The sequence below is a fragment of the Octopus bimaculoides genome, chromosome 3, assembly GCF_046866305.1.
Source record: "Octopus bimaculoides isolate indiv1 chromosome 3, ASM4686630v1, whole genome shotgun sequence".
NCBI lineage: Eukaryota > Metazoa > Mollusca > Cephalopoda > Octopoda > Octopodidae > Octopus > Octopus bimaculoides.
In genome coordinates this window covers 52,237,116-52,243,841 of record NC_142930.1, presented here as the reverse complement: position 1 = coordinate 52,243,841, position 6,726 = coordinate 52,237,116, and positions in this window count along the sequence as shown.

Here is a 6,726-nt window from a genome sequence, read left to right as displayed (position 1 = left end):
CTAATTTCTCTCTTACAGACAGGACAACTTCGAGGCTAATACTAGTCTACAGAAACTTGACAAATACCTGTCAGTTTTATGTTCTGCTAAAACATGAAACACATACTTTTCATTCAACAGAACAATTTCTTCGTAGATGGTATTAATAGGTGCGACTGCTTACCACACCAGGGATTCGAAACTGCTTACACGTCACCCCTTTAGAGATGGATCAAATTGTGCAGTAAGTTCCATTTATTATTATGACCGGGTTCCAGTCCGGGCCGCAGCAACAAAGTTTACCCGTCACATTTTTCGGTCTATGATCACAGCCTCGAGGTCCTGAGGCCAGTGTCTGCAACCCTGTTGGCGATGTCAGTTTGACGACGTTTATCCCTTCTTACATCATCATGAAGACTAATTTGGATGCCTCCAGCTCAGGGTGGCGACACTGACCAGATTGTCACCGCCGTCTTTGCCGCATCTTCTCGTTAACTTTTGGCAGATCTCCATAAAGGCATTAATTTGACATATGCTGCTGTCATTTCAGATTTAGGGTCATTCGTATCTGCCTTGTGTAGCATTCATTTAGCCCATTTGATCATTTCATTGTCAGTGTCCATGTTTCACTACCATATAATAGCACTGATTCAACAGTTGCAATGAACAGCTCGATTTTGATTTGCCTGGGAAATTTGGAGCTCCAAAGCTTCTTAAGTTCCACAATTCCCCACAAATCTCGATTGCGCTTAAATCCTATGGTCACTACACCTTAATGCCAGGCCTCTTTCGGCTAGAGATATCACGGCCACAACGCAGCGCAATATTTCAGTCCAAAATTTCTTGTTATCCTGCACTTGTTTTTCCGATTCCCTATAAATATTAGAACATTCCCTTCATTAAAGATTGAACTTCAACTCTGAATCTCCGTGGCCTGCTTCTCTTCACGTGCTTACATTTTCTCCTCTGATTTTTCCCAATCATTAAAGCCATCCTTATTGGAAAACCTGTCACGACGGCCTGACTTTACAGTGCAGTAAAAGGACCCTAGCCTTTGATAGGATCCACTTCCTCAAACGTTGCTCACCATTGTCCCAAATAGTATAAGATATTGAATTTTGTTAAAATAATGATAGTGACCATCCAGTTTCCATCCCTTCTTTTTATATTAGCGCCAAGATTTAGGGTTCTGAAAGACAACTACTAAGTTAATTGTAGATCAGTAGCATGCAGTGATATTACATCTTCAATAAGTTGAGCTGTTATGTTACTCCTGTTTTGTGTAGATGTTCTTAGGAGTGAAGCTAGTTTCTCAAAAGGGGACATTTGTTACTTATTCTTCTTTAACTTCCAAGTTTTCCTTATTTCGAAGCGCAGAAAAATTCTGCAAGGTGTGTCTTTGCTAATATTATAGCATTTTTTCACTTCTTTCTTTGCAAATCTTTTTCGCGACAGATGAATATTCCGTAGTGTACTGGATATTCTGAGTGAAAATACAATCTGAATAAAAGCAATGAAAAAAATAATCTAAGAAGCAAAACAGGAGATGCCAACAGCCGCGTGAATTCTATTCGTTTAATCTAGTCACAGATGTACTAAACCAGTCAGTTTACACGTATATCTGTTAGTCTTATGCATGGGGAAGATAAGTAGGCCTGCAGCCAAAGTTAATCAAATATTAATAGATAAGAATTCAATCAATTAACAGCAACTCGAGGATTACAGATTAAGAATTTCGTTTTTATCAAATTAATTTTTTCAGAATTATTTTTTACTTGTATGGGGCCCAAGAAAAAACTTCGGAAAAAATATAGGTTTGAAAAGGAATTGTGTATTTCGTGTATCTTTCTAAACTTCAAACAACCATGTAACAATGTTTGAGCTTCCACTATCACTTTATTAATAAAAAGGGTGTCTGTAGATGTAACGGTTCAAATCATTTTGTGAGAGAAGAGGGTACTTTGGATTACAATTAAGATGTGTTGTTACTGGTGACGTCATTGAGTTTATTTTTGTTTCGACATTATTTTTCGAATTTAAAAAAAAGTCCACCTATTTACTACCAGTAATAGACATCCTCTGAAATAGCAACTAATGTTCAACAGAGAGAACTGAAAAATGGTGATCAGAGATAAACTGAAAAACAAGTTGAAGAATAGCACCAGTGACAGTATTAATAATGAATTTTTTTAAGAATGTAGCACGAAAATAGCAATAACAAGAAATTGTTAGGTTGACGAGGATGAAAAAATACAGGAAAAAGAAAGAAAAGATTAGGCTTAATAGAGTACAAACATTTGAAGAAGTCATTATCCAAAGTTGAAAGGAAAAAAAAACTTTTTTAATCTGTCGAGTGATGTTCCGCGAAAGAGATAATTCTATAATTATAACAGCCAATTAAAAATTAAAATTTTGAAAGCCTAACAATCTTATCATTTTTTCGTAAATATTATCCACCTCCCAAAACTATAGAGGTAGCAATATATGTGAGTGCATGTTTGTTTGTGTATGTGTGTGTGTGTATGCGTTTTAATTGCAAGCACAAAAACCTGAAATTTACGGCTTATCGTAAGTTCAAGCAAATTCTATCTATCTATCTATCTATCTATCTATCTACCTTTATATATATAGATAGCAGTTTTGAATACTTTTAAGAAATCTTCCGTTTTTGTTATTTTGTTTTTCGTTGATACTTTTTCTCCATTATTTATTCTATTCTCAAGGGATTTAAAGTTGCTTTAGTTATTGCTGTTGCTAAAGTGGAGAAAATATGATGTTATTTTAGAAAATTTCTTCAAGTTGATTTTTTTACGAAGTAGATAGCGGAAGGCTCGTTACATGCAAACATTTTGGGAAAGTGGTGACAATCCGGTGTAGAGGGCCCACTAACCATGACAACCGTTCCTCGAAATTTAAGGAGCCTGGGGCAATTGTCTCTTTTGTCCCTATAAATCTGGTTATGATCATTAAAGGTGCATAATGCTATGTATCAACAAATTTAAGCGAAAAAAAATCAGAAATACTAAATTTTTCAAAGAAAGTGTAACAGAAACTGACGTAGATTCTTTAAATCCAATCTATTAGTGGCTCAGTGAAGATTTGTAAGACATTCCAAAGATTCTCTATCTCAGATTCTTTAGATGAATAGATACACACACATGGGTGTGTGCATCGACAGCTCAACCAACACACCAATTCAACTAGATATTTACAAACATCAAGAATTTACAAACTTCAAGATTTTGCCGCTTTTTAGCGATCTGTTTTAAATCTCTTTAGAACTTAAGTCTGAAAGAAAAATCACAATCCATGCATAAATATATATATAATCGCCAATGTTAGTGCTGTAATACCTGAATATTTTAGAAGTACAAACAAATTTAAGCCCGAATGAAGTGAAAGAACAAATTTCCTATTTGCCATGGTATTTGAAAACAATACATTTTCGAATATATGAATTTTAAATGGGAAATTATAATATGACACCATTCCAATATATTTTATGCTCTATACTACACTGTCCCATACGATTTGTGTGAAATTTAATTACCTTCGCTTATTGGTACATATATTGTTCGTTAAGGCAAACATGTGATATAAATTTAAATGGCAAACCGTAAAAGAATAAATAATTCTTTTTATCTTCCATAGTTTTAGAGACCGTATATAAAGTTTTTGAAGGTGTGATTTTAAAATGAGGTATTTAAATATATATATATATATATATATATATATATATATATATATATATATATATATATACATAAATACCACCAACACGTATTTAGGACACGTCGTGTGATTAAATCTATTGTATTCCTTCTTCATCAATGGATGTAGAAGATAATTTAAGCAACTTCTGTTTTCTTCATACAAATTCATACGTTATTCACCAGGTTATCGTAAAATTTAATGGACGAAATTACACACACACACACACACACACACACACACACACACGCACACACACACACACACACACACACACACACACACACACACACACACACACACACACACATATATTGTATCCTCGTCTCCAAATGTAGTTCCGTTACTATATTGTGACGGATGGTTTAGATACACTGTACCAGTGTAGTAACAGTAAACAAGATAACGATGCAGTCGTAATAACAACGTAATGATCCAACAATCTCTTCACGAACCGACAATCAACATTCCAAATGAACTAACCAACCATCACTTCCGACTTCACTGCGAACAGAAACTTCACTCCGACCGCTACAATTTATAATCGCTCGGTCCAGTATATTTCGCGCAGTATATTTCTTTTCTTTTTTCTTTTTCCCGCACTACTCCCGCTCTTGATTAAAAAAATAATCTTTTTCGCTTTTCCTACTGCTGCTTCAACGAGGCTCAATTTCTTTGGGTGCTGGCACCTCAAACATGGCATAGCAGACTTACATTGGTATTTCCTTTCGTTTTTCAGTATGTCTCGTCTTTAATTGGTTTAGGTGTCACGTATGTTCCCAACGTTGTCCTTTAATTACATACCAATTTTCTTCGACGGAATATACTACATCTTAAAATTGTAGTTTAGCAATGTTGTTCCCCAGCATTGTAGTCGGTTCGCTGTATGAGTAGGCAATCCCATTTTTGACCCATTAATATTTTTGATCCCTTACTATTTCTGACCCAAAATAGTAATGGTCGATGGTCGGTTAGTAGCAAAAACCTCCTACCATGTAGAAATTTGTTAAATTTTTTTACTACAAAAATAATCCATAGAACCACCTTCTCTATTTGACTATACTTTTTATTCTACTGCTATCAGCGAACTTGAAGCATGAACTACTAGCTTCATATTTCCCTCTTTATAATTGAGTAGCGAGACTGGTCCTATTCCATAATCCGAAACAACCGAAATAACAACAATGTCCATTTCAGGATCGAAATTCGTTAGTGACAAATCAGAAATAAATATTTTTTTTTATCTCTTTTATCTCTTCGAACGCATTTTGACACTTTACCGACCAATTCCATTTTACTTCTTTTTTCAGTAAATCATTTAATGGTGCTCCCTATTTATGCATGTTAGGAATGTAATTTTGATAGTAATTTACTAGCCCAATGATAGCTTGTAATGTCACAATGTTATGCGGGGGAGGCATATCTACAATTGCATCTGCCCTCGATGGGTCAGGACGTCTTTCATTTTTATCAATAATTTGCCTTAAGTATTTGATTTTCAGCAAAAAGTGTTCACATTTCTCCTAACTCAAAATGAACCCGTGGTCTCTTATCTTTTCAAACACAGCTTTTATATGCTCGACATGCTGATCACAAGAATTACTTTTAATCAATATGTCATCCAGATATGGAATTGCGAATTGATAGTCCACCAACATTGCATCCATAACCTGTTAAAATATTACAAGTGCGACCTTCAGACCAAAGGGCAATCTATTATATTTGTACAATCCTCTGTATGTATATACTGTTACATGCTTTGGACATCCCTCGTCAACCTTTATTTGCAGATACAACTCAGACAAATCCAATTTCGAGAATATTTTGCTATCATTTAATTTTGCAAAAATATCCTCTGGAATAGGAAGTGGATAGTGACATGTCTTTAATCCGTCATTTGGACCCATGGAAAAATCAACACAGCCTAATTTTGTTATTTTATTTTATATACATGAAATAGGTGCTGTCTATTTAGAGTGATCCACTTTTTGGGTCTTTGTGGTTTTCGTCACTGCACGGCGAAATCTTAAAAAAATTTTAATGTATCATACAGATGTAATTTTTGACGCTGAATCCGAATTTGTTATTAATCTTTTCCCGAAAACATTTGCGAAAATGTTACTAGTGTTCAAAATTTGATAATTTTCAGAATTTTCAGCCAATCAGAAAGCAGCGCGTTCGCTGCCTCTTCGATCAACGGGGTGGGGGTGGGTGCAGTTTTCGCAGTTTTTCTTAACATAGATTTTCCTATTTTCTTCCACGTGTCGGTGTTAATGATTGAAATGTCGCTACCAGTACCAAGTTGTAATTTAATATTTACTCCGATTACTTTTACGTGTACAAATTTCTTTATTTGGGAGTCGATCTTACTTTCTACTGAGAGCACTTTAGAATTCTTTACATTTGACCTTCGTACTTTTTTTCTGCAGTTTGTGCCTAAACATTTTACAACTGTAACACTTTTGGTTTTTAAAAGGACAATTTTTTCTGAAATGTAGGCTTCCGCACCCGTAACTTGGATTAGGACTTAGTAATCTTCTCTGGTTATACTTTCTCGGTCGACATATCTGTATTTTTGCGAAATCTGTTTCTTGAATCTTCTTACGCCAGGTTTACCATCCTTAGCCACTCCTCTGCAACAGTCTGCAGAGTTAAATATTGGTTCGCTTGTTTAATTTTCGAAAGAGTTCTTACCCATATTTCTGACTCTCTATTTGCTGTAAGGCCTTGTACAAATATGAGGCACTTAAAAATTTCAGGAGTAAGTTCTTTAAGTTTTAAATTTTCACACATTCTGTTGTCTGTTCCTGCATTTGTAATAAAGTTATCATCTTTTTAGTTAAATTCCAACACTCCATTCAAGTGATAAATAGAACCGAACATGTTAGACAGTAATTTGATTGTTTATTGAAAACAAATTCCAATAGGCTTTTGGGGCAATATGAAATTACAGTAGCATTCATGCTCAGACGGAGCTAAATTACGTAATGATTAAAGAACAATAACAACAACCACAAAACAACTATAGTTTGCAAG